Source organism: Anomaloglossus baeobatrachus, chromosome 1 (assembly GCF_048569485.1).
Source record: "Anomaloglossus baeobatrachus isolate aAnoBae1 chromosome 1, aAnoBae1.hap1, whole genome shotgun sequence".
Lineage (NCBI taxonomy): Eukaryota > Metazoa > Chordata > Amphibia > Anura > Aromobatidae > Anomaloglossus > Anomaloglossus baeobatrachus.
Genome location: NC_134353.1, coordinates 797,116,115 through 797,140,815, shown reverse-complemented (window position 1 = coordinate 797,140,815; position 24,701 = coordinate 797,116,115). Strand labels below are relative to the sequence as shown.

At 43.8% G+C, this 24,701-nt stretch overlaps 1 long non-coding RNA gene across 1 annotated transcript in view; it reads left to right on the top strand.

Annotated features, from left to right (window-relative positions):
• The first annotated feature begins 14,971 nt into the window (after positions 1-14,971).
• Positions 14,972-24,701, top strand: part of LOC142300493 (uncharacterized) — a 405,813-nt gene continuing 396,083 nt past the window's right edge. Inside the window, exon 1 of the long non-coding RNA XR_012752670.1 lies at positions 14,972-15,120. This is a non-coding gene — a long non-coding RNA (uncharacterized LOC142300493). The remainder of the gene's footprint in view (positions 15,121-24,701) is intronic.

Genomic DNA, 24,701 nt, shown 5'->3' with positions numbered 1-24,701 from the left:
CACTCATCGTGGGGGCGTGTCTGACTGCAACCAATCATGGGCGCCGGTGGGCGGGGAAGGCACGGAATACCTGATTGAATAATGAAGCGGCAGCCATTTTCAAAAGAAGAAAAGCTGCCGGAGATTTGTAACAGCCGTGCAGTGAGGCGCCCGTGATCGGTGAGTAGGAAAGAGAGAGGGATTGTGCTGGGGACGCAGGACGCATGCAGATACGCAACGTGCGCACATACTAACTGTGAAAAGCCACACTTTTGGTGATCGAACCGTTCTCGAACGTAACCCGAACTGCCGAACTTTAAGCAAATAGTTCGAGTTCGTCAAACGACTCGAACACCCCCCAAAATCACTCGAACATGAAAATGGTGAACCGTTCGACTCGAACATCGCTCAACTCTATAATTCACCTCAGGTGAACTCATTCAGTTCAATGAAACCTGCATATCGAGGCAGAAAACTACATTTTTTTTGCCAAGAGAAGCAGATATAGTGCTGAAATTTATACACAAAATTCCAGCACCAATACTGCATCTCCTGGCAAAAATGCATCAATATGCGATGTAGTTTTGATGCAATATTTTGCCAGCAGATGCAGCTTTGGTGCAGAAATTTATACACCAAATCTGCATGTTCTGGCAATAAAACCGATGCGGTTTTGCGACAATTTTTTGCCAGAAGATGCAGATTTAGTGAAGGCATTTGGTGTATATTTCAGCACCAAATCTGCATTTCTTAGCAAAAAAACGCACAAAAACGGTTTTGACACCGTTTTGGAGCGTCTTTCTGCCAGGAAATGCAAATTTGGTGCAGAAATCTGGTGCACCCATTTCAGAAGCAAATCTGCATCTGTTTTTTGCATGTTTTGTATGTTTTTTTTGCCAAGAAATGCCAAGAAACGCAGATTTGGGGCTGAAATTTATACACCAAATTCCTGTACCCAATCTGCATCTCCTGGCAAAAATAAATAAATCGTATTTTGATGCATTTTTTGCCAGAAGATGCAGATTTGGTGCAGGAATATGGTATATAAATTTCAGCACCAAATCTGCATCTCTTGGCAAAATTAAATGCGGTTTAATGCCAGGAGATGCTGGTCCTATTGAATTCAGTTCACCTGAGGGGAGTTTTCCTGCAGTCACAGGTGGTGTACTGTGGGAACACACATAAATTCAGTGATGCCAGTGTTCATTTAGTCTCTGCCTGCAGCCGAAGTGGGCATTTATGTTCTGTGTCATGCTGCGACTGTAGGATGTAGCATAGCCATGATTGTCGTGGGACCAACATGTGGATTACGTCAGACCTGGGTGTTTTTGGGGGGTCAATAAAGGGGTGAAAGAGGGTTTTTTGTATTTTACTTCAAATAAAGGATTTTTTTGGTGTTTATGTTTATTTCTTTTTACTTACAGATTAGTAATGGGGGTATCTCATAGATGCCTCACATTACTAATCTAGGGCTTAGTGGCAGCTGTGATCTGTAATTAACCCGTTATTACCCCGATTGCCACTGCACCAGGGCAATTGGGATGAGCAGGGTAAAGTTCTGGGATTGTCGCATGTAATAGTTGCAACATTCCTGGGTGGCTGCAAGCTGCTATTTTTAGGCTGGGGAAGTCAAATAAGCATAGGTCTCCCCAGCCTGAGAATACCTCCTCCCAGCTGTTGGCTTTATCATGGCTGGGTATCAAAATTGGGGGGCAGCACAACAGTTTTTAAAATTATTTATTTTAATATTTTTTTTAATAAAAAAGCTGCAATCTGCTCCTCTTATTTTGATACACAGCCAAGAAAAGCGCATGGCTGGGGCTGCAGCCTGTAGCCGTATGCTTTATTATGGCTGGGTATTATAATATGGGGGGACCTTATGCCAATTTTATTTTTATTTATTTAATTATTTTTACACCAATAGAGATAGAGTCAGACACGCTGTTACACAGGACACAGGGTGGGGGAGGGTCCGACTGCAACAAATCAGTGACACGGTGACTGTGACTGTGGGGGAAGCAATGCATATGCATGAGGGATAATCAGCAGCCCCAGAAGAAGCGTTATAACCATGCGGCTGACTCGGTAAGTAAAATGCGCTTGCTCCAATCCCAGTATCCCTTCTACCACCATTTTAAAGGGCCGGATTCTGGTCTCCATAGACTTATATAGGGACCCACCTAACTTGGTTATTTGCGAGTCTGTCCATCACTACTCCTTAGCAGTCAGTTATATAGCTAGACAACAGCTGATTGCTTCAAATTCAGCTCTAAAGACCATCACCCATCATCACCATTCATTTTCATTGCAGTGGTTACTAAGGGTAAAATATACTATTACATGTGCCCCTGGAATAGGAAATCTCGGACTAAGTTCCCTTTCTACCAGGTAATTACATCTAAACTTGCTTTCAGAAAATGACAAGGATAAATGTAGAAAGACCATTTCCAAATTGGCAGTTACCTGAGGAATAAAATGCTGGGATCGGGGAATTATCCAGACTCAGTGTTAATATTGTTAAAAGCCTTTCACACTTTAAATCTCATTATAGGGTATTACAAATGTGCAAAGGAAGTAATACAATTATTTCAAGAAGTCTTTTTTTCACTATGATTTGTATTTTCATTAGAGAAAAAAAAATCTTGCAATTCATGATAAAAGCAAAAAAGAGACAGGATCAGATACATATTGTTTTAGATTAAAGAAAACTTTTTTTTAGATTTTAGGAATGTGCCGCTGCAAGCACTGTTCTCTGAATATACACTACAAGGACATTCAATTAGTGCCAGCTGACTGGTCTTCATGCTGGAGATACTTCTGATCGAGTCCTGATGTGCTAATGTCATACCGAAGGTCACTATAGAAGTGTTCAACTGAGGACAGAAGTGGATAAATATAATGAAGCCTAATAGATTAGATGTCACCTGCTACTGGATTTTGATTACATTGTAGTACGTTTTGGAAAGCTTTAAGATAAAAAAGTTTCTTAATAAAACAATGGAGAATTCTGTAAAATTTTATTGCACAGTAAACAATTTTACATATTTTTTGCCACAACTGTGTTTCCATTAGGTAATTGAAGTGACAACACAATAGTTTCAATCAAGTAAAGCATTGAGACCTCATAAATGGGTTTCAGTTATCTAAAGGGTTTTTTGGGTGAAGCATAAACTTTGACATTGACTGTGTCATGCTGAATACTAAGGCTATGTGTCCACGCTGCGGAAAATGCGCGGATTTTGCCGCGGATTTCTCACCGAAAAGCCGCGGATTTTCCGAAAATCTGCAGCAGCGGCACTTCCCAGCCATTTCTATGGCTTTTTGGAAATGCTGTGCCCATGCTGCGGATTTTTCCGCGGCGGATTTGGTGCGGATTTTGATCCGGAAAAATCTGCAACATGTCAATTATTGTTGCGGATTTTGATCCGGATTTTGGCTTCAGAATTGGTAAAAAAAAAAAAATCCGCACCAAAATCCGCGGCAATTCCACGGTAAATCCGCACCTTTGAAAAGGTGCGGATTTTGCGGGAAAGCCGCGGATTTTCATGCAGAAAAATCCGCAGAAACATTCTACCGTGGACACATAGCCTAATAGTGTGTAATATACACACTTTAAGGATTCTGCTCAACTTTCAGTCAGTGGTCACATAACTGCTCATATGCAATTTGCATACTTATGGTCAGGTGCCAACTAGTTTTTCTTCCAATTTCTGTCAATATTTCAATGATTCATTAAAAGAAGCAGGGGGAGAAACTACTCAGCATGTCACCACAAGTTGCATACTGCTTGTGAGTGGTTACATGATGACTGTTTAAATCAGTAAGAAGGCCAAAATCCAAACAGTGTGTAATAAACACACAATTAGGATTTGTCATTATACAGTCATTTATGAAGTTACTGACAGTCCTAGAGGACTCCTGTAACCCACTGTAACTTCAAAAGCGAGTCTCAAATTCTGTGACATCACTAGTCTGTTAGTGTAAACTATTGTGACATCACAGCCAGTTTTTACAAAGTTAATGTGCTGTTACACCACATCTAATTTAAGTAAGTTACTAAATACCATAACAGGGCTTTTGTGAGGCCAGATGATGTGAGATCGCATCACATTCATGTTTCCATCTGTTTATTCACTATGACATAACATATGTTTTTTGTTTTGCGTAAATTTCTACTGTATAGGTATTATTCCACAAAAGACATTGATGGCATATCATGTTTGTGCCATCAATATCCAATCAGTGGGCATTTCACTTCTGTGGCTTGTTGGTTGCCTCAAATGGAATTTCAGTTACAAGGAATGATCAGTTCCATTTTGGCACCTGATGGACAGTAAAACTAGATGTGGGGATCACAGTTGTAAGCTCCTCACTGATCAAACATTTGTGCTACATCCTAGTCACTTATTTAATCATTTATACCTTGATATCATGTTGGTACATCTTTTCAATGTTCAAATGGCAACGCCAACAGTTAAAGTAGCAGTCCTATCAAAGTTTATTTTCTTATTACTAAATTGCAATGATTATATTATATAGCATCATGCTCTTACAGTTGCTCATTTTGCCTTTCTACCCAGTTAATTCCTAATAAGTTAATAAGAAGTCTCTTTTCTCTACATGAATCATCCCCCTGTTCAACTGCTCTGTTCATCCCTCTGCCAATGATGTTTGCAGTGACAAATGACTCATTTCTACAAGGAGTTTATAAATATTCATCTAGTCTGTTTTTAATCACTGATGTCATAGACCTAATGGAGAGAGAAGAATTAACTGGGTAGAAAGGAAAAATTAGCAATTGTAAATACACAGTGCTATATAATTTAATGATTGCAATATACACTGACAAGCAAAAGGGTAACAATGTTTAGAACTTTTGACTTTCAGGCTCCATATCTCACCATCAACTACAGCTTAGAACACGAGACTACCATCATCTTATAGACAATCATCTTGGCTATTTCCTACATAAATTTGACTTGCAATTATTTAGCATATGATTAGTTATGCAGATTCTTAACTGCATTGCACAGTTCTGTAACTGCATGGCTACTGTTTTGCTCCTAAAAATCTAAATGTGAATTTTTATTATTTTGTTAGTATTTTGTAAATCCACCTTTGGCTTTCAACACTACCTAAATCCTTCTTGTCATGTTTTTCATCCTTTTCAAGCATGTCTCGACTGAAATCTGATCCCAGGTCTCTTCTACACATTCACAATGTTGGTGTATACTCATCGACTCAATTGGGCATGTATACAGCTTTTTCTTTACCCACAAGTGTTCAATTTTGTTAAGGTATGAGGACTGTGGGGACCAATCCAGCACTTCTACTACATTGTCATTGAGCTATTTCTTCACCAATCTCGACGAATGCTTCTGGTTGTTGTCCAGCTAGAACACTTGGTCATCCTTTTCATACCCATAGTTCTCGAGTGTACGAAGTTACTCGACTTATAGGATACTCAAATATAGCTCAGTATTGAAACCACCATCGATCCTGGTCAAGTATTGAATGCCTTTGGCTGTTATACAACCCCAAATCATCAGGCTTCCTCCTCCAAACTTAACAATTTATTAAACTTCTTCATATGTTAGCTCCTTTTTCCTTGTTTCTTCCAGACCCATTTCCACACTTCAAAGCCTAGCCTATTGACTTTCATCTCATCGCTCCAAATCACTCTTTTCCAATTTTCTACTATCCACTTTTCATACTTCCTTGCAAATTTGAACCAATGCTTTTTATGACAATATTGAAGTTGAGGCTTTTGAGGCTAGTTGATAACATGGTGGCTCATCACAAGGTCTAACGCCAATATTTTTTCTTGACTTCCACCTCTTGGCTTTAAATGGATGGATGGACTTAATTTCATATTCTTCAAATTGTCAAGGCACTCATATGATGCAATTTGGTAATTTTCTTGGCCGAGAGGCCACTATCAATGAGCTGGATGATGCATTTTCTCTTTTCTTGGGAAATCTTCTTCATGGCTGCTCCCTGATTCGAACCAATGACCTTTTGCTTGGTAAATAACCTAATAATATACTGATCTTTTAGTGAATGTGAAAACAGGTTGTAATTTGTAGTATACAGAAAAAAAAAGATTTTTTCCCCAGAAAGAGCAAAACAGTAAGATTGCAGTATCATGACAAGAATCTGTATAACTTATCTATGATAAATAGTTACAAGTCAAATTTATGTATAATATAGCCAAGATGATTGTCTATAAAATGAAGCTAGTCTCACTTTCAAAGCTGTAGTGGATGGTGAGATAAGGAGCCTAAAAGTCAAAAGAACAAAACATTGTTACTAGGGATGGGCGAACCCAGACTGTAAAAGTCCGGAACCGCACGGTTCAAAGGTAATTCTAGGTATTGATCTGTATCAGCACTCAGGTAATACTAAAAATATAGAAAAAAATAAAGAAAAAAAAAATAAAGCAAGTGGGCTGTACTAACCGAGGCTCCCGCGCTGCTGTAACTGCTTCCTGGCTGTTCATTCACTTCTGGGGCCGCTCATTACCTTATTGCATATGCACTGCTTTCCCTGCTCACTGCCATCTGTGATTGGTTGCAGCCAGACATGCCCCCACACTGAGTGACAGCGTGTCTGACACTTCCAATCACAGACCCTGTCTGTGAGTCTATTGTAGAGTAAAAATAAATAAATAATTAAAACATTGGCGGAAAGTCCCTCCATATTGAATACCCAGCACAGAAAAAGCATTTGGCTACAGGCTGCATCTCCCAGCCATGCACTTTTCCTGGCTGTGTATCAAAATAAGAGGTCTGCAGTCACTTAAGATTGCCTCATCAATTAGATGCTACAATCGCAGCAATTTTCTCGGCTCTTCCCGATTGCTCTGGTGCGGAGGCAATTGGGATAATAAGGGGTTCATTGAGGTCCCATGAGGTGGGGTCACTGAGTTAATTGATGTCCCCTTAGGTCAGGTTACCTGTTGTCACAGGTGGAGGGCTGTAGGAACCTCCAGCTGTGACCGCAACTTACCTGATCGCTGCTCAGTCTCTGCCTGAAGTCCACAGTGGGCCAAAGCTTCGGTAAGTATAACGTACTTGCTCCTATCCCCCTATCCCTTCTACATCATTTTTAATTGCTAGATTCTGGTCTCCATAGACTTATGTAGGGAGACGCTTCCGGCAGATATCCTGGATCATTCCCTGGCCGGAACTGAGTTTTTCTTTATAACCCAGTTAGACCCGCCAGTCCTGGTTATCTGCGAGTCCGTCCATCACTAATTGTTACCCTTTTGCTCATCAATGTATAAAGAGGATACAAATTTTGATAGGAGTGCTTCTTTAAGCTAGTGGTGAGATATTGCAAAATATTTTCATTTTCATCCTCTACATACTGTATACATTGCACTAAAGTAAAGTACAAGGCTAAACAATTTGAAGCATATTTGTTCTTATAAAAGTGATGATAATATGTTTTCTGCCAGTTCAATGATCTATACCCCACTGCACTTCTTTGAGTGCATGCCATTCCATTCGAAATAAAGAGCACCTACACATGCACCTTACTCCGCACTCTGTAAAAAACGATCTGGTACAATCTGTTATAATTGAATATATTCTGTGCTCTGCATTTCAGTCTATTATTATAACTCTGGTCTTCTCCTTTGTTAACAATGACCCAAACCATCAGGTCTTCATTTCATGCGCTTCACAAGTAATAGCTTTTATTTTCAACTGCAGCCAGTCATAAAATTGACTTTTCAATGTATTCAGTGGAGCATGGTTAATTGCACCTTCCCAGTATAAAAATAACAATAAAACACACTAAATGGAGAGTAAATTGTCCTCGGAAAAATATTATCTCATCTGAAAGCAAAAGTACTGGAACTGTGTATGCATAACATATCATCACGAAGACATGGCGCTCACACAACACATCTCAACAAATAAACTGTTATTATGTTCCCATACAGCCATGGTGAAATGAAGCAAATAAAACTACTGTGCAGTTAAGACAAATATACAGCAGGAACCTAAAATGCCCCATCACAGTATAGTACCAAAAGATAAACTATATACAATTAACTGTAATATACTTCTTAGATGACATTTTAATGGTAGCCAATTTTAATTGAGATTTGCTGCACAATCGACAAACTGTAGGAAAACTTTGTTAACGTCAAAAGGTGAGAAATTACAATGTAACCAGAAGGATGCCCATTGTAAATCAACACAGATTTAGTTGCATTGTTTTATAATATGATTACATCTACAAAAATTCAGAGAAGCAAACTTAGATATTCTTGAGGCAAAAAAAGCATATATGTGCTTTTAAACAAAACCTGTTGACACGTTCTGAAACAGAATTCACATGAGTGTTCTTCACTAAAGCCTGCTTTACACGTTGTAATTTCGCATACGATATCGTATGAGATTTGCAACGCCCCCATCGTATGTGCGACACGTTCAATTTGTTGACCGTGCCGCACAAACGATTAACCCCCATCACACGTACTTACCCTATATAATGATAAGGCTGCACATCAAACTTAGATAATAGTATAATGCCTCAAGCATATGGAAAAATATTGGAAAATACAATGAAAAATGCTACTTGCTAACTTGAACATGTGACTAATGAATTGCATACCTGCCATGAATATTAGGAAAAAGGAGATATTTAGCAATCGCATTGATCAATGTAACTGAGCCCCAAAACCTCGTCAAGGTATATCTCTATATTGGGGTCCCTAGCTCTGTGACCCTAACTGTGTGTCATCTCATTGCAATTAAAAACTGCTGTGGGTGGAGAGGGGTAACCAAGGACTTTCTTATATAGGAGATGGAAAAAACATGGCCGAAAGGGGCGGAGCTGTGTTCACATTCAGAAAAAAACTACATATAACTGACTAGGATAACTGAAGTGAGCACTAATATATATATTAGGAGTGCAAGCCAAAAAATACATACTATATAAGGATAAGGCTGCACATCAAACTTAGATAATAGTATAATGCCTCAAGCATATGGAAAAATATTGGAAAATACAATGAAAAATGCTACTTGCTAACTTGAACATGTGAATAATGAATTGCATACCTGCCATAAATATTAGGAAAAAGGAGATATTTAGCAATCGCATTGATCAATGTAACTGAGCCCCAAAACCTCGTCAAGGCATATCTCTATATTGGGGTCCCTAACTCTGTGACCCTAACTGTGTGTCATCTCATTGCAATTAAATACTGCTGTGGGTGGAGAGGGGTAACCTGTGGGTATTTTTTGGCTTGCACTCATAATATATATATTAGTGCTCACTTCAGTTATCCTATTCAGTTACACGTACTTACCCGTCCATACGACCTCGATGTGGGCGGCGAACATCCACTTCCTGGAGTGGGAGGGACGTTTGGCGTCACATCGATGTCACGCGGCAGCCGGCCAATAGAAGCGGAGGGGCGGACATGAGCGAGACGTAAACATCCTGCCCACTTCCTTCCTTCCGCATTGCTGGCCGGGAGCCGCAGGACGCAGGTAAGATCTGTTCAATGTTCCCGGGGTGTCACACACTGCGATGTGTGCTGCCTCGGGAACATTGAACAACCTGACGTGCAATTCGTCAGGATTCAACGACATGTATGTATCGCAATCGCACATACCTGTCACACACTACAATGTACCTTACGATGCCGGATGTGCGTCACTTACGACGTGACCCCGCCAACACATCGTAAGATATATTGTAGCGTGTAGAGCAGGCTTTAGACACACACAATCCGCAACAATAAGTGAAACACAAGGAGGTAGGCAAATTGTCTCTGTTATTGATAGATTGATGGCAAGTTTGGGACTAAAGGCCCATTTACATGCTACGATATCACTAGCGATATCGCTAGCGAGCATAGCCGCCCAAGTCGTTTGTGCGTCACAGGCAAATCGCTGCCCGTGGCGCACAAGATCGCTAACATTTGTCACACATACTTACCTTCCTAGCGACAGTGCTGTGGGCGGCGAACAACCTCTTTGTTCAGTGGGAGGTTCGTGCGACGTCACACAGAGGCCGACCAATAGAAGCAGAGGGGTAGAGACCAACCGCATTAACGACACACCCACCTCATTGCCGGAGGACGCAGGTAAGCTGTTGTTCGTCGTTCCCAGGGTGTCACACGTAACGATGTGTGCTGCCTCAGGAACGTCAAACAACCTACGACCACAACGACCAACGAGATTTTGAAAATGAACAATGTATCAACGATCAATGATTAGGTGAGTATTTTTGATCGTTAACACTCGCTCGGAGCTGTAACACGCAACAACATCGCTAACGACGCCGGATGTGCGTCACGAATTCCGTAACCCCGACGACATATCGTTAGCGATATCGTTGTGTGTAAATGGGCCTTAATGGAGAAAAGAAACATTTTGTTGAATAAGTTTAGTCAAAGGTCATTTAAAAAATGGTTACTGATCACACTAAGGTAAACCCTTGACAAGGTATAAGGCGAAACACCCATCAGGGTGTGGCCATCAATTTACTGGTTGAGTATACTTTTTTTAATGACCATTGTGAACATGCTGCTACACATTGCATGTATACAAACATATTCCAGTTAATTTATTTTGGTTTTCTTCGTGTTTTTTTTGAAGCTATGCAAACAAGGGTGCGGTCTCTCATTCTTTGAGCTGTACATTACGTTTATGTAGCTTCCCATTGCTGGGTATCCATATTGTGTCCTGGTCCTGCTTGGTCCTTGTTCACATTTCCATCACTAGACATACAGTATGGTAAGGTTTTAAATATTAGATGCTAGGACTACCCCTATGTTAGGCACCTTGATGTGGTGGGATGGGGTTTATATATTTTTAAAATTAAAATAATGTTAACTAAGTGCTCTATTTACATGTACTATTGCTATTTAATTACTTATTTTAGGGTATTTGCTTATTTTTGCCTTTTTCTTGGATGTTATTTTTATATGGCTTTATCTATACACGATTTCTATTTATACATGTCAGGTCTGTCCGTTTCTATACTTGATTTATTTGAAATACTTTATTACAGACATATACAGTATGTATGTATGTCTATTTTGGGATCATGCCTCTATTTTTGATGTCCATGTATGTGTGATGCATTTCTCTAAATTTTGTTACACTGATTCATTTTTTCAGTTTGCCCATTACTTTGGGGGTAATAATCCCAAGGAAATTGTTAAAGGGAACCTGTCAGGTGCAATATGCACCCAGAACCACGAGCAGTTCTGGGTGCATATTGCTAATCCCTGCCTAACCGTCCCTGTATACACTAGCATAGATAAAGAGATCTTTAGAGAAAGTATTCCTAAAGAACTTTTATCTTATGTTAATGAGCGTGGGGACTCGTCCCAAGGGCGTTTCTCCCCTTAGCTAGTCGGCCCACATAGCATGGTAGCATGCCACTAATATGCTAATGAATGTGCAGCGACACGCACATTCCTCACTGTGCATGGAGGCCGGAGGTGGATGGATGCACACTGGGCATGATCGGGAGTCCTGAGCACTTCTGGTCATGTGCACTGTACCTCACTGAAGCCGGGAAGCTTACACCCGGCATCAGTTTAGTGCGCATGATCTGAAGCCTCAGGTACTGTCGGTCATGTGCAGTGTCGCTGCATATTCAATAGCATGTTAGTACGCCCACAGGGGCATGGTACCATGCTATGTGGGCCAACTAGCTAAGGGGAGAAACGTCCTTGGGACTAGTCCCCGCATTCATTAACATAAGATAAAAGATCTTTAGAAATACTTTTTCTAAAGATCCCTTTATCTATGCTAGTGTATACAGGGACAGTTAGGCAGGGATTAGCAATATGCACCCAGAACTGCTCTTAGTTCTGGGTGCTTATTGTACCTGACATGTTCCCTTTAACGATTTCCTTGGGATTATTACTAGGGATGATCGAATACCTCAAATATTCGGCAACGCCCATATTTGCCGAGTAGGTCGCCGCTATTCTACTATTTGCTAATATTCGATGGTAATGTAAGTCTATGGGAAAACCCGAATAGTTGCTGAATAGCAACTATTCGGGCTTCCCATAGACTTACATTGCGCATCGAATATTCCCAGAGTGGCTACCTATTCGTCGGTTATTCGTGAAGCCGAATATTGCCGAATATTTGTGATATTCAATCATCCCTAATTATTACCCCCAAAGTAATGGGCAAACTGAAATAAATAATCAGTTCCTTGAACAGTATTATGAATATTGTCCAATCCTCACTAAAATAACTGGCCTGACTTACTTCCTTGGGCTGAGTTTGCCCGCTGGCTCACCAGGGATTAGATTGTTCATGCATCGGGGTTTCCAGGGCCAGCTACTCCGAGAAAAGAATAGTGGCAAGCGTAGGAAGCTTACCGAGCACAGCAAAGTCTGTAGTCAGGTGACTGGATTGTCCCAACCTGGGTTTCTTCCTTAAGTAGTCTCTGGTATGATGATATGATATGATATAATCCTGGCAGCCGGAGTCGAAATCCCTAGACTGTGGTTATGGTCTCCAATCGGAATCGAAGTCCCTAGATTGAAGCCATGTAGCCAAGTGATCCTCTAGTCGGAGCCAAAGTCCCTAGACCGAGTACACAAGGCATCCTGGTTTTGATCCCCTAGCCAGCTCCTAAGAGCTTAGACTGGATTATGCAACATCCATCAAACCTGGTGACCCCTTTTATAGCCATAGCCTTCCCTTAGGATATACTGTGCCCTTATCGGATTGGTTGTACAAGGTTGCTTCTCTTATTGGATGAATTTCAAGCTATATTCAAATATCCAGAGACAAGGGTGAGACAGGTATCTTACATCACATCTAGCAATTCACTTAGTAATGAATTGTTATTTTGACGCTGCGTCGGGCATAAGGAACGCTGCATGTAGTGTTTTTTATGTGTTTAAAATAGCGCACCTTGACGGATTCCGTTGGAATCCACCACGGTGTCTAATGATTGTCTATGGTGGAGAATTCCGCCGCTATGCACTAAGCGGCGGAATCCGCTGAAGGATTCCGTCACATTTTACTGCGCATGCTCAGCATGTCCAGCAGAACGATAGAAATCATTTAAAATCACTCCTTGTCTCTCTCCCCCATTTTCCCCCCCTCTCTCATACTCACTGATCATGGGCGCGAAGCTGCACAGTTGTCACAAAGCACCGGCGGCTTTTCCTCTTTTGAAAAAGCCGGCCGCTCAATATTCCATCTAGTAGTCACTGCTTCCCTGCCCACCGGCGCCTATGATTGGTTGCAGTCAGACCCGCCCCCACGCTGAGTGAAAGCTGTCTCACTGCAACCAATCACAGCCACCGGTGGGCGGGTCTATATCGTGCAGTACAATAAATAAATAAATAATAAAAAAAACCGGCGTGTGGTCCCCCCCAATTTTGATACCAGCCAAGATAAAGCCACACGGCTGAAGGCTGGTATTCTCAGGATGGGGAGCCCCACGTTATGGGGAGCCCCCAGCCTAAAAATATCTGCCAGCAGCCGCCCGGAATAGCCGCATCCATTAGATGCGTCAGTCCCGGGACTCTACCTAGCTCATCCCGAATGGCCCTGGTGCAGTGAAAGTAAATAAACACATATACCCGAAAAAATACTTTATTTGGAATAAAAGACAAAAACAAACCCTCTTTCACCACTTTATTAAAATCTCCAAAAACCCCTCCAGGTCCGGCGTAATCCACACGAGGTCCCGTGACGCATCCAGCTCTGCTACATGAAGCTGACAGGAGTGGCAGTAGAACACGACCGCTCTCTATCAGCTCCACGCAGAAACTGAAGGGAGTCACGCTGTCAGCGGGAACGTCACTGAGGTAATGCCTGTGTGTGTGCCGTGATGATGGCTGCGGTAGAGCCTGCGTGTGCGGTGATGATGGGTGAGGTAGTGCTGGTGTGTTCGCGGTGATGATGAGTGCGGTAGTGCCGGGGTGTGTGCGGTAATGATGTGGGCGGTAGTGTCGGGGATGTGTGCGGCGATCATGTGGGTGGTAGTGTCGGGGTGTTTGCAGTGATGATGTGGGCGCTAGTGTCGGGGATGTGTGCGGTGATGATGTGGGCGGTAGTGTCGGGGATGTGTGCGGTGATGATGTGGGCGGTAGCGTCGGTATGTGTGCGGTGATGATGTGGGCGGTAGTGTCGGGGTGTGTGCGGTTAAGATGAGGGCTGTAGTGCCGGGGTGTGTGCGGTGATGATGTGGGCGGTAGTGTCGGGGTGTGCGCGGTGAAGATAAGGGCTGCAGTGCCGGGATGTGTGCGGTGAAGATGAGGGCTGTAGTGTCGGGATATGTGCGGTGAAGATGAGGGCTGTAGTGTCGGGATGCATGCGGTGATGACGTTTCGCCCCCGGATGTTTCGCCCCCGGGTGTTTCGCCCCCAGCAGTTCGCGCCTGGATGTTTCGCCCCCAGCAGTTCGCCCCCAGCAGTTCGCCCCTGGATGTTTCGTCCCCAGCAGTTCGTCCCCGGACATTTCGCCCCCGGATATTTCGCCCCCAGCATTTCATCCCTGGATGTTTTGCCTCTAGCAATTTGCTCCTGGATGTTTAGCATCCGGGGAAGACCTGCCGAACTGAACTTTGGCAGGTTCACTTATCACTAATAATACACCATATCAGTCTAAGATATAGAATTCTGATCAAATTAGTTTTTTTTATTCTAAAACTTTGTTTTCTAGATGAGTAATTTTACAAACAGACAGGAAAATAGTAGGATTTCATTGCTTACTAAGGAGGTCGTGCCCCCTTGGTAGCAGAACGGATCCTGGCTCCCTGTGATACATTCAGGGCTGCTTGTTCACAGGCCCCTGCAAAGCTCCCCTTCATCCTCCACTCATGTGCTCTGTCCTGGACAAGAGGAGGGCTCCCCCCGCCTGTGTAAAGCCGTTACAGGACGGAACACATAGGGGGGGGCTTTGCAGAGGGCTGTAAACCAGCAGCCCTTTATACATCATAGGGCATATATTGTTAGTTGCATGCTCCTGTGCAGCCACGCTCTCTAGAATCCATCCACAAGTGCTGCTACTAAGGAGAAACAACCCACTGAAATCCTGCAGCACATGGAGCTTTAACTTGGATGAGACTTTTCACACAGAAGTGAAGCTGCTGGAAGGTCTCCTTTGGAAATGAATATCATGGGCACAGGTACTATAACATAACTTATGTTTTTTGTAGAGTTATGCTTTACCTGTATATATCAAAACTGTTAAAACAAAAAACATAAAAAGTTATAGAGAGGAAGGAAGGATTAGAGAAAAGAGAAAAGACAAATTACAGGTTATAATGCTTGAATTATTTTATAGCTAAAAACACTGCTCTCAAAACATACAATATGTGACCATGAACTAAAATTCAAAGCTGTAGGCAATGCCTCTCAGATAATCCATCAAGCTTCTTGAAATCTTGCACGATACGTTTAACCCTTGCTGAAATCGCAGCATACTTTTTGTTTCTTGCAGCGATGGGATTTCCTGCTATTATGTGAATAATTTCAAAACTATGGAGCTCTTGCTGATGTTTCAGACAGTTAATGAACCGGTATATATTTTGGAAAAGAGTACCACATGTTTCTCGAAAGCTACGGTGCCATCCTTCGACATCATTATTTGTTCGCTGTTGATCATTCAATGTTGATCATTCAATGAGTTGAACTGGAAACAAAGGTGCTTGACGTCCTCTGCGATTCATTCGACCGATATAGCTGTCTTCAAAATAGTTGGCAATAGGTATTGCTTCTTGTGGAAAGTCAGGATCTTCCACCAATTCTTCAAACGATTGCACAACATTCTGTGGTGGTACAAAGGCCAGGGCAGGTATCATGCGTGTCTAATGGGCAAATTCATGGTCACCTTGGTATTGCATCTTGAGTCCTTCATTTTGAACTTTACGCCAAACCGACTGTGATAGGTGGAAAAAGCAACCAGTCTTCTCAAGGTTGGGGAATTCACTTTCAAATGCCTGTATTGCAGCTAGTTCAAAATCCAACATCAAGTTGTTTGGCTGCAGTCCAGGCTGCAAGTTCTTCAGCTCTTGCAGCAACCTCTGGTATGTAGAACGGCTCTGTCAGCAAGGCGTACACTAGCGGAACAACAAGGCCGCTATGGACTACATGGATTGTGTAAAGTTGCTTAAACAAGGCTGGTGTAGTGAAAAACATGCCATCAGCAAACCACTCTTTACTTTGTGCCAGTAGATGGAGATTGTCTCTTGTTCCAAATATCAACATACAGCTGTGTCCATTTCCTAATTTAAAATCAAAGTATTACGGTAGTAGAGGAAATAACAGAAAAAGTGCAACAAGCAGCAGACAGAGAATTTTGGGATGAATTCACAAAAAAAATATCCTAATCAGAAGCCTCTGTTCATATCTCACATTAAAAACTCACATTTTGCTCCAGATTTTCTGATTTCATAATAAAAAACTGAAGCAAAATCTAGTATGAAGGGGCCAACCAATAGTTTTTTACAACATGTATTGTCCCAGTTGAAAACGATATATTTTTGTTTAAAATTACTTCCAAACTTGAAGTAGGTCACATTTTTTGGGTACCTTTAGACCTTTCAACTAGACGGCCATTCAGCACGGCGGATCGACGCCATGCTGAACGGCCGCCTAGTTGACAGCCGCATCCAGACGCAGCATGTGGCTAGACGTCTGAATGAACAACTGGGCGGGCCCCCCGCCTGAATGGGCGTTCCATTCAGGTGGATGGGCGCGCTAGTCGTTGGGTGGGCAGAGTGGACGTTCGTGACGTCCGCCCTGCCTATGCTGTCTCATTGAGAGGATTGTGTAGGACGCACAAACCTGTCAATAAGACGGCCAAAGAGATACAGCCAGCGACTAAATTCAATTCCGATTTTGCCTGCAATTTTGCAGAGATTTGTAAAACGTAATTGAAATCGCGGCTCTCTCCCCTCTGGAGCGCTCACCGGGAGCGCTACGGCGGGGTTGACAGGGGCATGCATGTAACTCATGCATGCCCGGTAGCTGGCGGGCTCCCCTGACCCCGTTCGCTGCTCCGTGTGTTTCCGTACCGCCCCCCCTCCTACCAGCTTCAGTGTGTCGGTTTAGCGCTCTGCGGTACGGCTCAGTTCGGCGGCTGAACGGCGGAAGTGAGCAGAGAGTGACCATGCCCAAGGCACATGTGTCACCTTGCCCCAGCGAAGGGCCGCACCCAGATTTGCAGCATTGTCGCACACGGCCTTCCCTGGCTTCAGGTTGAGTGGCGACAACCATTTACGAATCTCGGACCGCAGAGCTGACCACAACTCATCTGCTGTGTGACTCTTATTTCCTCGACATTTCAAGGTAAAGACTGCCTGATGCCGTTGAGCTCTGCTGCCATAGTAAGGAGGTGTGTGGGATTCCTTGTGCGTAGTTACAACGCGGGTGGCCTGACCAGGCAGGCTTGGGGCGGAGGTGCAGGACTCAGATCAGGTTGAGGAGGAAGAAGCAGTGGAGGAACTTCGACATACAGAGGATTGACGCACAAGTCTTGGGGATAGCAATACTTGTTCAGCAGACCCTTCTCCATCTATCACCATAGTTACCCAGTGCCCAGTCAGCGACATGTAACGCCACTGTCCATACTTACTGGTCCAAGTATCGGTGGTGAAATGCACCCGGTCACACACCCGGTTTCTCAAGGAAGCGATGATGTTGTGTGCGACATGCTGGTGTAGCGCAGGCACACCTTTCTTGGAGAAGTAGTGGCGACTGGGCATCTGGTACTGGGGCACTGCGACGGACATAAGGTCTCGAAAATCCTCTGTGTCCACCAGGCAGAAAGGCAGTATTTCGGTAGCCGGGAGCTTACAGAGGGATAAAGTCAACCTCTTAGCTTTGTCATGGCTCGGAGGAAATGGCCTTTTATTTGTCCACATCTGAGGGACAGAGATCTGGCTGCTGTGTAGAGACGGTGGTGAGTAGGGTGTCCCTGGAAACATGCAGGTCTGTGAGGTAAGTGCAGGCGGCGACATGATGTTGCCGTCATCCAAAGTTGGTGCTCTCGATGTCTGAGAGAGCTGTACACCAGCACTTGTTTCCCCTTCCAAACCAACTGACGACCTGCCAAACAAACTGCCTGTTGCGGTTAAAGTGGTGGAAGGTCTGTGTGGAAAACCAGGTGTGACAGCTGTCCCCACAGTCATAGTAGATGAAAAGCGCGCGGATGCACTGGAAGGGGCAGGCGGTGGTTGGCCCACTCCGCTAGGCCGCATTGCAGCACAGTGAGCTTCCCACTGGGACTTATGCTTGTTATTCATGTGACGATTCATGGAAGAAGTTGTCAAACTGGTGAGGTTTTGGCCTCTACTTATAGATTGCCGACAAATTTTACAGATCACATGATTTGGGAGATCCTATGCAAGGTCAAAAAAGGACCAGGCTAGGCAAGGCTTAGAGGCCATGCGACCTGCAGAGCCACCCCGACTTGTGCTCAGAGACAGAGTGGTGGCTGAGGATGCACTTGTTAACGTGCTTCCAGTACTCCGACTCTGTCCAGGAAGGCGCAAGGTAACTTCTTCGTCAGTTACATCCTCCTCCACTGCCTCTGGTGACCTCCTCGAGTGCCTGACTGTGGGTTGACAGTAAGTGGGATCTAGAACTTCATCATGAAGCGTTGTGTTTGCACTCCCCTCGCCCTCAGACCTAACCTCTTCGTGCCCTGACTGAATAGTTAAGTTGTCATCCCAATCTGATATCTGCGTCTCATCGTCATCACTATGTTCCTCATTGTCTTCACCAACAGGTGTTACAGTTTGGGAATGAGGGTCTACATTATGCTCAGAAACTTGGTCATCAGGGCCTGAATCTGACTCACAAAGCTTCTGGGCATCACTGCAGACCATTTCCTGGTCTGTACTCACTGTAGCTTGGGAGCAGACCTCTGATTCCCAGGCTATAGTGTGACTGAACAGCTCTGCAGACTCAGCCATCTCTGTTACCCCATACTCTGCAGGGCCGGTGGAGACTTGAGAGCTGGGAGAAAGCAAGTGCGATTGGGATGACAACTCAGAGGACTGTTGTTTTTTTGATGTTGAAGTTGAGGTGGAGGAGAGGCCACTTGTTGGAGCACTTGATATCCATTCAAGCATGTGCTTTTTTGTGCATCATCTACCTTTGTTACAGTTGTTTTGTTTCATAAAAAAGGTCGCACATCGGATTGTCCACGGAAAGTAGTAGACATCTTACTTTTACTGGAAGATGGCCTATCTTCAGCAGATGTTAATGTAGCTTTCCTACCTTCCTCATGGACACAAACTTTTTTCCTTTTCCAACACGCCTGATCCCCTTTCCACCAGCATCTGTCCTTTTGCCACTCATTTTGTTAGCGACAAGATTGGCCACTTAAAATGTGGTAGCAAAAATTGAGAGGTGGTGTAGATTGCAGAGGTGGTCTAGCTTTATTGACAGCTGAATAACCAACACTGACTATCCCTGACAATGCAACTATGGCCCTAAAACTGGCAGCACTGTTTGCTATAAAAATAGCGTAGCAAAAATGGGCAGGATGGTAGAATGCAGAGGTGGTGGAACTTGCTTGGCACCAGTGGGACACTAAATTACTATGGCAGACACTTTTTGGATGCCACTAAGTTTCAGCACTGTTTGCTGTAAATATAGCGTAGCAAAATGTGCAGGAGGGTAGAATGCAGAGGTGGTGGAACTTGCTTGGCACCAGTGGGACACTAAATTACTCTGGCAGACACTTTTTGGATGCCACTAAGTTCCAGCACTGTTTGCTATAAAAATAGCGTAGCAAAAATGGGCAGGAGGGCACAGTGCCCGGGTTCTGTGGGTCAGTGGACAGGAAAGAAACACTAACTTAGTATTCCAGACACTTTTAGGATGGCAGAAAAAGTGTCAGCTCTTTGTGCAAATAAAATAGCGTGGCAAAACTGGGCAGGTGGGTACAGTGCCTGGGTTCTGTGGGTACCAGGACAGGAAAGAAAAGCTAAGTTAGTATTCCAGACACTTTTAGGATGGCAGAAAAAGTGTCAGCTCTTTGGGCAAATAAAATAGCGTGGCAAAAGTGGGTAGGTGGGTACAGTGCCTGGGTTCTGTGGCTACCAGGACAGGAAAGTAAGCCCCACTTTCTATCCCTCCTAATGATGAAATGCAGCAAGGAATTGCCTGAGCTGAGGAACACAGACGCTGTTATCTAAAGCTGTACACAGCGTTTGCACAGACCTGCCTAGCAGCTTTGGCTAGGAACGCCTGGAAATCAGCCCTGAAAAGGGCTGAAATAGCCGGCAGTCTCTCCCTAATCCTTACAGCGCTGTGTAGCTTGCACTATGTCTATTTTTGCACACAGCAGTTTCGGCGGCAGCAGCAGCAGTGTGAGTGGTGACTGTCACCCACACGCAGAAGGCAGATAATGGCGGCGTGAGGGAAAATGGCCGTATTTATAAGGCAAGGAAATATGACATTCAAGGCCTATGACACATGCCCTTGCTTGTCTGGCAAATATCCACTTACCTGTGTGTGTGTCTGTGATTGGCTGACATCCTGGCCCGCTCCACTGCACGCTGCTTAGGAACAGCACAGATCTAAACCGCGTCCCCACCACACACTATACGCTGAAATTTGATAATAGTGTGAATCACAGTGACTCACACTATTACAATGAAAAGACAGCTAGTAACTAGCTAGGTTTTTTGCTGATCGACCCGTTCTCGAACATAACTCGAGCTGTCGAGCTTGTAGCAAAGCGCTTGCATTCGAGTTCGATCTCGAGCACCCCCAAAAATCACTCGAACATGAAATTGGCGAACCTCGAACCTCGAACATCGCTCAACTCTACTGAGGACTCAGCGTGCCGCTAGAGCAGGGTTTGGCTTCCGCCCGTACTTAACATGCATCCATGAAGACAGAGCTCCGCGCTGCTGAAGCCCTATATCAATCCTTTATTGCATTACAAAGTTCCAAAAGTGCAAGACCACCATCACCCACCCACATATATACATATATATATATATACACACACACTGTTCGGGCGTACAGTGTGCATATATATATATATACAGTCAGGGCCAGAAATATTTGGACAGTGACACAAGTTTTGTTATTTTAGCTGTTTACAAAAACATGTTCAGAAATACAATTATATATATAATATGGGCTGAAAGTGCACACTCCCAGCTGCAATATGAGAGTTTTCACATCCAAATCGGAGAAAGGGTTTAGGAATCATAGCTCTGTAATGCATAGCCTCCTCTTTTTCAAGGGACCAGAAGTAATTGGACAAGGGACTCTAAGGGCTGCAATTAACTCTGAAGGCGTCTCCCTCGTTAACCTGTAATCAATGAAGTAGTTAAAAGGTCTGGGGTTGATTACAGGTGTGTGGTTTTGCATTTGGAAGCTGTTGCTGTGACCAGACAAAATGCGGTCTAAGGAACTCTCAATTGAGGTGAAGCAGAACATCCTGAGGCTGAAAAAAAAAGAAAAAATCCATCAGAGAGATAGCAGACATGCTTGGAGTAGCAAAATCAACAGTCGGGTACATTCTGAGAAAAAAGGAATTGACTGGTGAGCTTGGGAACTCAAAAAGGCCTGGGCGTCCACGGATGACAACAGTGGTGGATGATACTTTCTTTGGTGAAGAAGAACCCGTTCACAACATCAACTGAAGTCCAGAACACTCTCAGTGAAGTAGGTGTATCGGTCTCTAAGTCAACAGTAAAGAGAAGACTCCATGAAAGTAAATACAAAGGGTTCACATCTAGATGCAAACCATTCATCAATTCCAAAAATAGACAGGCCAGAGTTAAATTTGCTGAAAAACACCTCATGAAGCCAGCTCAGTTCTGGAAAAGTATTCCATGGACAGATGAGACCAAGATCAACCTGTACCAGAATGATGGGAAGAAAAAAGTTTGGAGAAGAAAGGGAACGGCACATGATCCAAGGCACACCACATCCTCTGTAAAACATGGTGGAGGCAACGTGATGGCATGGGCATGCATGGCTTTCAATGGCACTGGGTCACTTGTGTTTATTGATGACAAAACAGCAGACAACAGTAGCCGGATGAATTCTGAAGTGTACCGGGATATACTTTCAGCCCAGATTCAGCCAAATGCCGCAAAGTTGATCGGACGGCGCTTCATAGTACAGATGGACAATGACCCCAAGCATACAGCCAAAGCTACCCAGGAGTTCATGAGTGCAAAAAAGTGGAACATTCTGCAATGGCCAAGTCAATCACCAGATCTTAACCCAATTGAGCATGCATTTCACTTGCTCAAATCCAGACTTAAGACGGAAAGACCCAAAAACAAGCAAGACCTGAAGGCTGCGGCTGTAAAGGCCTGGCAAAGCATTAAGAAGGAGGAAACCCAGCGTTTGGTGATGTCCATGGGTTCCAGACTTAAGGCAGTGATTGCCTCCAAAGGATTCGCAACAAAATATTGAAAATAAAATATTTTGTTTGGGTTTGGTTTATTTGTCCAATTACTTTTGACCTCCTAAAATGTGGAGTGTTTGTAAAGAAATGTGTACAATTCCTACAATTTCTATCAGATATTTTTGTTCAAACCTTCAAATTAAACGTTACAATCTGCACTTGAATTCTGTTGTAGAGGTTTAATTTCAAAATTGTGTCACTGTCCAAATATTTCTGGACCTAACTGTATATATATATATATATATACATATATATATATATATATATATATATATATATATATATATATATATATATATATACACCGGATTTTTCAACTATAAGACGCACCGGACCATAAGACGCACCCTGGTTTTAGAGCAGGAAAATAGGAAAATAACATTTTAAGCAAAAAATGGAGTCATGGCACACTGTTATGGGGCGAGGATCTGCTGCTGACACTTATGGGGTAATATCCCCAAATTCTCTACTAAGATAACCCATCCTGGTAATGATCCCCCTGCCTTGTATATACAGTATATACCCCCATCCTGCTATATACCCCCATCCTGCTCATATACCCCCATCCTGCTCATATACCCCCATCCTTGCTTATATACCCCCATCCTTGCTCATAATATACCCCCATCCTTGCTCATAATATACCACCATCCTGCTATACACCCCCATGTTGGTATACGGCCCGCATCCTGTGGCACATAAAAAAAATAAACGTTCATACTCACCTTACCTCACTCCCTGCAGCACCGCTCCTCCTCCTGTCTGTGTCAGCAGCAGCGCCGCTGAGTAGAGCTGTCCTTGTTCCCCTGCAGTACCGCGATCTCCTCCTGGCTGCCATTGGCGCTGAGTGGAGCCGTCCCCATTCCCCTGCAGCATTGCGATGTCCTCTTGGCTGCCGGCGGCTGCGTGTGGACACGTGCGCACAGCAATGACGTCATCGTTGTGCGTTGCCGGCACAGACAGGAGAACATCGCAATGCTGCAGGGGAACGGGGACGGCTCCACTCAGCGGCCGCCGGCAGCCAGGAGGAGATCACGGTACTGCAGGGGAACAGTGACAGGTGACTGTACTGATTCACTGCACCCGCTCTAATGATGATGCACGGGGAGCAGTGAATACAGCCGCACATGATCACTCCAGGCTGTAGTTGCCAGGGGTGATCATGCGGGCCGGCTGTTTATCTCTCGCTCATCATCCCGCCCACCTGTCAGCGCTGAGAGATGGGCGGGATGATGTTAAATGAGCGGGTCCACGTGGTCACGGCAGGCTGCTACAGCCTGCTCGTGCCCCCGATGACCCGCTCCACTGCAGCACTCTCATTCCCCGCACGCAGCCCTACATTCAGACCATAAGACGCACCCCCCACTTTCCCCCAACATTTGGGGGGAAAAAAGTGCGTCTTATGGTCCGAAAAATACGGTCTATATATCTAGCTCTGGAGATTGGATCGGAATTAATTCCAATGTTTTCGGTATGATCGGCCCGATTTGATCCTATCTTTCCAGTGATCGGCCAACACTAGTTGGAATCAGCAGGCATTATATTACCCTCAAAGTTTCTCTTGAAGGCAAAAATCACATAGTATTTTACATCAGCACCTTATAGTGTAGCATTTTTCACATTTGTGCAAAAGAAAGTTTGCAATAATTATGCATAATGGAATTGTTTTAATACAATGTTAAATGGTTAAGTAGCTTACCAGAGTCATGCAGAAGGAACTGCTGCTGGACACCATCAATACTGATCTCCTGGGACTCCAGGGGGATAATAAGTTTATCAAGGGTTTGAGGTAACCTTGGGATATTGCCAAGTTGCCTTGCTAATCGTATTGTTCTCTTCAGTGATGCTTTCCTTGGGAGAAGTGCTACAACATTAGAATGGGCTCCTGAAATGACGTCTGTGAGAATCTGTTGTGGTGTCTCCTGTGTTGTCCTTGCCATGGTGACTGCCTCATTAACAAGTTGGATTGCTTCAGGTCTTGCAGCTTGTGCTGCATGACTGTGAAGATTGACTACTTTCACAACTTTGCCAGATTCTTCATTGGTCAAAACACGTCCCTTGCAAGTCGACTGTTTTTCACATACCCAGATGGAATGGACATCATCAGCGGTTCTTTTGGAAAATAAGTAAATGTGATTCTCATGGACCAACTTCCTCCTTCCACGTTTGGACAGAACTGAATTCATAGTTGTAGAAAGTGAATTGCTATGGAAGCTGACTGATTTTTTGTGGCAGTACACCTCTCTCTTTGTGGAGATTTCAGACACTGCTATATTGTGATGTACAGATGGAATAAAAGCTAGTCTAATGTAACTTGCA